The 8,444-nt window shown below is 36.0% G+C and overlaps 1 pseudogene; it reads left to right on the plus strand.

Annotated features, from left to right (window-relative positions):
* The first annotated feature begins 6,106 nt into the window (after window positions 1–6,106).
* Window positions 6,107–7,439, plus strand: LOC128575528 (cell division control protein 42 homolog; annotated as a pseudogene).
* Window positions 7,440–8,444: the final 1,005 nt, after the last annotated feature.

Consider the following 8,444-nt stretch of genomic DNA (forward strand, 5'->3'; position numbering starts at 1 on the left):
TGATTTGTGTAGCAGTTTTTTCCTTAATATATACAATTCTTCGTATTTGCAACTTGTAAGTGTAACAAGACCTTTAACTGGGAAGAAGTGGGCAGACAAGCAGAATGATGTGATGTCTATGCTAAGACTTGAAGCTTGATGTTTACAAATCTGGAAAACAAGGCAAATGCCTGGGAATATGGACAAAAATGGGAAATCTGGCTACTATTGTTTTATAAAAAATCAAAATGTCTTTAATATAAAGTTTAATTCATCTTTCTATTTAAATCCACAACCATCCTAGTCATTTTGCCATTAAAGTAGATTGAAGCAAATAATACATGCACTGCAAGAGAGAAGATTTTACCTTGATTCCAAGAAATAACAGTTGCTTATACTCAGAGGGCTCCAATAGGGGATAGTCTTTCTCAATGGGTAATGGCTGACCTTTTATAAAATTATAGTGATATTTCATTTGCTACCAGATTATCTTCCAGGAGTATTTGGTATTAAAATAGACTCCTTTCTCAGATCAATGTAATATCATCTCAAAAAGAAATATTAAATATGTATATTTATTATTATATGATATTAATATATATTTATAATAAATATACATATATATATATATACAGGGCACCAAAGAGTAGACTAGAAGCTGCCTGCAGTCATAGAAAATATCAAAACTGGAAAGTGCACATTCACCTTAGATTGATCATCTAGGTTAGAGCTTTGGGAATCAACAGAGAGATAATGGGAGACACCCAGAGTGAAGGAGAAGCAAGTGGGATGGCTCATTTGGTAGGATTGGAGATACCCAGAGAAGGGGCCCACACTGGGGGAGGGGACAGAGGTGAGACCCACAGGGTTCCATAGTTCCCCTGTGGAAATTGCAAATAGAGCTATGGGAGAGCCCCTCTACCATAGCAGGCATTCAAATTGATACAGGAAGCTTTCTGAAGACTGTGTGGCACCATTGCTCTGGGCAGAAGGCACAACAGAATTCCATTGTTTTCTAACCCTGGGTGCAGTGGCTGAACCATTTTAAGGTCCCAGCCTCAGACCATTGCATTTACCCAGGATTCAGATTCATATACCCATCACCTTTTCCAGGTGGTGGAGGAAGTGGGAAGTTAAGGGAATATCCCATGCCCCAAAGTCAAGTGGCACATGCCTCACCACCACCTAATGATCTGTGCAGAGCAGGCATCCATGGACCCAGTGATCACTACTGCAGCCTGGGTGGACCTGTCCAATCACAGCTGTGACAGGAACCAGCATCCACTATTGCTTCCTTGGTAGTGTTGTCACTGAAGTAGCTGGACATGCTTGCCAAACATCCACTGTACGCCATCCACTGCTGCCCACCATGCCCTGACCCCTGTCAACCACAGGGGAAGAGGAATACACAGGACAGCAGCAGTGTTTAAGGCTTCTGATGCATCTTCCCCTCTCCTGTTGGGTTAGCCTTCCAGAGTAAGACTCAAACATGCCATCAGGTGCCCCTTCCTCTCTTCACTAAGCAAAAGAGTCCCCAGCAGAGGATAATAGTGGATAACATTTTTCTAATTTTTTATAAAAAATTCATTTTTTATAAAAAATTAGAAAAATGTATCATAAGAGTCACTAAAATTTTAAAAAGTCATATAGCCATTGATTGATAGAACTCAGATTTAAACCCAGAAAAATTGACTCCCAAGTCCTTTTCCTTAAATATTACATTATGCAGCTTACTCAGTTATAAAAGGAATTTTTTTACTTGGAATGATATTGATCCACTAGACTATTGACAATTTTTTAAAATCTTAGATACTGAAAAACCCAAGTTCTGCTGCTTTCTCTATCTCCTCAGTAATCTCTGACATAGTCTCAAAATCATTAGCTTTCTTAGCTTCCAGAAAGACGCATTGTGTCCAGAGGCTAATAGAATCTCTCTCATGATTAAGGAAATGTATGTACAGTATATGGTTAGTAAAAAGCAAAGAGAAATGCCACTTCACAGTTTGTCTCTGTCTTTTCCCAATTCTGACCCAACAACTTCAGGCTCCAAACCAGTCCTAGGCCTTGTTGTTGCCTATAACCGTGTTCCACCCCCCATCTCTGCCATTCCTGTTCTGAACTGGACTGAGGTACAGGGCAATTAAGACTAAATGGGCTTCCTTTATTAGGAAATATTACTTTATAAGATGATCACTCCTAACTTCCAAATTGTTATGTTTCTGTTTTTTGTTTCAGATTTTCTATTCTGGAAGAATGCTTCTTGGAAGAAAATTCGACTTTACCTTTTTATAGCACCATTTTTCAGTCTGTTGATTTTAATTCTTTTCATTCTATTTATACCTACTAGAAACCAAAACCTATTGGGTAAGACATCTAAAAAACATTCTCTCTTCTTTCTGATTCTGGCTATCTAGATTTTCACTGTAACTATATGATTCTGCATATAATCAGCCATCTCCAAAAGCCCAGAATCCCAGAAGTATTTTTGAGGCTGCTATATGGGATTCTAAGGGACCTATATAGTGCCCCTTCCACAGTGGCTTCCATTTTCAGTGTCCCCTCTAAGACCAATTAGCTTTTGTGTGTAAACAAAACAGTCATTCCCCTTCATTGTCATGACTTGTTCAGCAAACAAGAAGGCTGATCTTTCACTGCAATTTCAAAGGCCCTCTGAATCTTGAGTCTTGGATTGATCCCTCATTAGTCACAAGTATTCTAATCCCTACAGGCAAACTTGTACTTCCAGGTTCAAATCCACCTTTCTTCTGTTCCTCATGTAAGAATATGAAAGAAAAACCTGTGTGAGAAACAAGAGTCTCCTAACTTGTTTCCTTCTTTTCTATTACTCTCCTTTTTGTTTGTGTGCACTTTTTAATACGCACATCACCATTAAGTCTCTCTTGCTTATTAATATGAACCTATAAATCCACTTGAATGTTTGGCAGCATCAATACAGGTCACTGGATTAGTCACTTGAAAAAGGAATTGTATAATTAAATCAAAGAATCTCAATGCTTAAAGATAACTTAGAGCCCATGTGTTTTTATAGATGTAACTTAGAGCCCATGTGCTTTATAGATTCATGAAGCATTTCAGTTATCATAAAATGGCTAGTTTTCTTCAGTATTTTTATTGCAAAACCTTAGGTTGAGCAATTTACATATACTTACTGAATTCTCAAACAATCCTATACTTAAGGTATTATTTATGTGATCATCTTTAAATTAAGGAAATTTAGTTTAGAAATTTAAGTCACCTACCCAGGGACACCTTAATAGTAACTGGATCAATTTCCATAGGCCATGCTTCTACTCACTAGGCTTAGCTATTTAGCATGTGATATTTCAGCCCTTGTTTTCACTTCTAGATGTGTGCATCACTATTCAAGATTAACTTCTTTTCAATTTCATTCAGCATATTTCTGCTTCCTTATAATTTCCAGTAATATATTGCATAGTAAGTGTAGTCTTTCTCTATGACAAATTTCCCTTTGGAAATATGACAATTGTAATACTGAGATCCTCTGAGTATTCTCATATCCAAGCTAAAGACTTTTCATTAATTCAGATAGTACTTATTTGAAATGCCTTTGACACTTTTATGCTCCAAGAACATAATTATTATAATTTTTCTCTAGAAGTTATGAAAATATGACTGAAACTTTTGAGGGGGATAATCTGTTTGTCATAAAGATAAATATCCCAATAATGATAGCTTCTTAGCTATGGATAAAGCTATCTATGGTTGTGGTAAGTTCCCCATTATGTGAAATACACAAAACCTATCCAGAATGTATCCAGCCATGCATGTCTCTAATTTTCATATTACATGGCTAGATACTTTTCAAATACCCCTCATATAAGTAGGGACTAGACTACACCTTTCAAAAATATCTTCAATTAATTTCCATCCTTAATGTGGAGGCTGTATTTCCTAACCTTTGATAGCTCATCTAATTCTGGCATTCTAGGACTTGAAAAATCTTTTCCTTTGTCATCCATCTTGTATTACCAAACTCACTTCTGGATTATTATCATAGTATTTAGGTGTATCAACTCTAAAAAGTAGACATCATGACTATGTAGCTCTTCTATCTGGATCCTTCCCGTAGGGTGAATCTTAGGCCTGTGTCATGATAATTTGGAAGATAACATTTCTTGCGCCTTCCTCCTTCCTCTGCATAGGTCATTCTACTCTCAGAGACCCTTACCATACAGGGAAGACTTTAGCCTCAAACAAGTTTGAGTGGTCCAAAATATTTGGGTCACTAAAAATGAATGCATCTTTTTTAGCTATTCTAACTTTTTCTAGTGAACAAACTTTCAATTTTGTAATTTTTGTTTCTTTTTGTCTCTATTTCAGCTTTTGTGGTTTCCTTGACAGTAATGTTTACCCTTATATTTACACCAAATTTAATTTGTTTCACCATTCTTGCAATCTATTATGAGTGGGGAATAAGAGGTAAGTGATACTACAAAGGTTAGAGCTCTGATAGCTTAAAGTATGGTTTCCCATTAAAAGTATAGTAATAATAATTGCTAAATAATTTAATTTTTGATAGTTGTATTCTAATTGTTTTTCATGTAGTAATTCTAATTCTTATGTTAAGGTATATGAGGTAAGATCATTACTGGCCTGTTTACAGATAAGACAAAGTGAAGTAAATTAATATGTACACAATTCTACTGCTAAAATGCTCTAGAAACAGAATTCAATTTAGCAAGCTGGGCTCCTGATATTGCTCAATTAATCAGGAGCACTATGATGCTTTATCAGTTTTATAGGAGCAGTTACATCTCAGGGATATTGGGTTTTACTTTACTTCATCTGCTTCCAAAGATAAGAAAACATATCTATATGCTCAATTTCTTCATTAATTACTATTTATATCATGTCTTAATTGACTCACATCTGTCTTTTGAAGAACTCTTTTTCTTACTATCATGTCAAACATACTCGATTATTCTTTTCATGTTCCTTCTACCTCAGAATTTGAAGAATATCCATCATTAACAATGATATCATAATATTATTAAGTATCTACCCTGCTACATTGATACTCATAACATTCCACTCTACCATCTGTGAATTTCCTTATCGCTAAAGCAAAAGTCCCATTAGGATATCATAATCATTGAAAAGACTAACAATTGGTCCAGAATCTGTTTTCTCTACCTCCAAGTTAATCCTCAAACTAAAATGAATTTAGATTCATTGAGATCCATTTATGTATCCTAGTCAACTTAATTACATTTATTTTTTTCTTAAATATATTTCAAATCTTTGGAAAATATTTCCATGTGCATTTTAGACTCTATTTCTTCCCACATTCTTATATGATTATTTAAAAAATTCTTTCATCTTGCTTTTATATTTATTCTCCCCATATTTAAATAATTTGCATCACCTTAGTTTTAATCTCAGGGATACAGAAATTAACTGTGTCTTGGCTTATGATATGCCATTTGCATTGGTTAATGCCCATGCATTTCCATATTCTTTAACATGGTAACTATAAGAATCGGAGTATTTATGTTTATAATAATTCGACTTTACATAAATTTTTCTCTCCATCTCATCCTTTTGCCTGCCCACACAAAAGTATTTATTCAATTATTCATGTATTTACAGAGAATCTCCTATGTATTAGGCAATTGTCTGGGTTCTTGGGATTCACCAGAAAACAGAAGAGACAGAAATCTCTGCAAGGTGGCACGTTGGGCTCAGTTGGTAGGGTGCTGGCCACATACACCAAGGCTGGCAGGTTCAAACCCAGTCTGGGCCAGCTAAAACAACAATGACAACTGCAACAACAACAACAAAAAAAAAATAGCCAGGTGTTGTGGCAGGTGCCTGTAGTTCTGGCTACTTAGGAGGCTGAGGCAAGAGAATCACTTAAGCCTAAGAGTTTGAGGTTGCTGTGAGATGTGACACCACGGCACCCTACCAAGGGTGACAAAGTGAGACTCTGTCTCCAAAAAAAAAAAAAAAAAAGAAATCTCTGCCAATATTATGCTTAGATTTTTAGCAGGGGAAATATATAAAGACAAATAAAAGGCCCCGGTGGAGACACTGAGGTCAACATAAGATTTGAAATATTTAAAGTGGATATAAAACTATTTCAGCAATGCAGACAATTAAGTGTGTTGTGGTAGGTGATGGTGCTCTTGGTAAAACATGTCTCCTGATATCCTACACAAGAAACAAATTTCCATCTGAATATGTTCCGACTGTTTTTGACAACTGTGCAGTCACAGTTATGATTGGTGGAGAGCCGTATACTCTGGGACTTTTTGATACTGCAGGGCAAGAGGATTATGACAGATTACGACCGCTGAGTTATCCATAAACAGATGTATTTCTAGTCTGCTTTTCAGTGGTCTCTCCATCCTCGTTTGAAAATGTGAAAGAAAAGTGGGTGCCTGAGATAACTCACCATTGTCCAAAGACTCCTTTCTTGCTTGTTGGGACCCAAAATGATCTCAGAGATGATCCTTCTACTACTGAGAAACTTGCCAAGAACAAACAGAAACCTATCATACCAGAGACTGCTGAAAAGCTGGCCCGTGACCTGAAGGCTGTCAAGTATGTGGAGTGTTCTGCACTTACACAGAAAGGCCTAAAGAATGTATTTGATGAAGCAATATTGGCTGCCCTGGAATCTCCAGAACCAAAGAAGAGACGCAGGTGTGCGCTGCTATGAACATCTCTCCAGAGCCATTTCTGCACAGCTGGTGTCGGCATCATACTAAAAGCAATGTTTAAATCAAACTAAAGATTAAAAATTAAAATTCATTTTTGCAATAATGACAAATGCCCTGCACCTACCCACATGTACTTGTGTCACACGAGGCCTCTAGGTATGGCCCCCCTTTCCCCTCTCAGTACTAGTTAATTTTGAGTAATTGTGTATTGTCAGAAAAGTGATCAGTACTAGTTTTTGTTTTGTTGTTTAAAAAAAAAAAAAAAATTCTTTTTTTTTTTTTTTTAAAAGCAAGGCATGCTTGTGATGACTCTGTAACAGACTAATTTGAATTGTTGAAGCTGCTCCCTGGTTCCACTCTGGAGAGTAATCTGGGACATCTTAGTATTCTTATTTTTTTTCCTCTGTTTTTGGGGGGAGTGTGTGTGGGGTTTGTTTTTTAGTCTTGTTTTTTTAATTCATTAACCAGTGGACAGGCCTAAGGGGAGGAGGATGGATTGATTCCACATTCCACTTTTTGGATCTAGTTTAGAAAACATGTTCCCCATCTGGTGCTCTTAGGAAGGAGTATAGTAAATGCCTCATTTAATAACATACTCCTTTTTGAAAGATGCCTTTTCTCTCCACTCTTGAGTAGATCCAGTATTTGATGAAACTCATGAAAGTGGGTGGAACCTGTCTTGCCCCTCCTCTTTTCTAGGATGCACTATCTATGTGACTATGACTTTCAAGGAAATTTGTTTGCCATTTGCTGATATTTTTTGGAATTTCTAACTTCTTTCACTGATAAATGAAGAAAAGTATTACACCTTTGAAATACTCCAAATGGATTGAGTTCATAATTAAAAAATTTTTTTTTTACTGTTAGTCATTGTCTTACATGCTTAGCACAGATTTGCAACTCAGTAGTACATGATATGGTGGTCCTAGACCACAGCTGAAGACCTGGCTTGTAAAGGGGCTACGAGGGGTGGTGCTAGAAGACAGATGTCTATGGAATGATTCACATCCTCTCAATATTGAGGGTGGAGGCCTGCTTCATGAAGAATCTGGGGTTGGGTGGGGGTGGGGAGAACACTTAACAACATGGGGACCAGTCAGGGGAATCCCCTTATTTCTGTTTTGCATATGAGGAACCCTAGAGCAGCCAGATGAGGCTCTCTAGTTTAATAAAAATCATGGGAAGAGTCTTATAAAGACTCTTCATAAGTGTTAATAGGGATTTTATCAACTTATTTTGGTTTCCAATTTTTAAAAATGTTTAGGTAATCTTTTCCACCTTCCCCAAATCCTAATTCTTACAGCTTTATTAGTGTTGAACCAATGCTTTCTCATGTCTCAATTCTTTGAATATGCATTCTTTTCAGATGTATTAAACAAACAAAAACCCTTAAAAAAAGGCAAATAAAATATGATATAAGTAAAATATGTTTTACCTAAGAATGTACTAAGATAAATAAAATTAAAAAGTAGAACATACCAAATAGTATAAAAATGAAAAAGCTGTTTGCAAGTATTATGAATATCACAATTTGATTTCTGTTATCTGTATTATTTTTGCTTTTATGAACACTTTGTTGTGAAAAATTACACATAAGCATTGTATGTTGTTAACATAGTGAGATTCTGTCTCAAAAAATATTATATGTATATATTATTTAAATATACATGCCCTTTCTTATAATCTCCATTTGTGACAATTGATTGAGCTAATTATGAACTTGTTGCCCTTTTCCCTGATAGAAGCCAGTGTAAATATACA

This window comes from Nycticebus coucang, chromosome 22 (genome assembly GCF_027406575.1).
Source record: "Nycticebus coucang isolate mNycCou1 chromosome 22, mNycCou1.pri, whole genome shotgun sequence".
Lineage (NCBI taxonomy): Eukaryota > Metazoa > Chordata > Mammalia > Primates > Lorisidae > Nycticebus > Nycticebus coucang.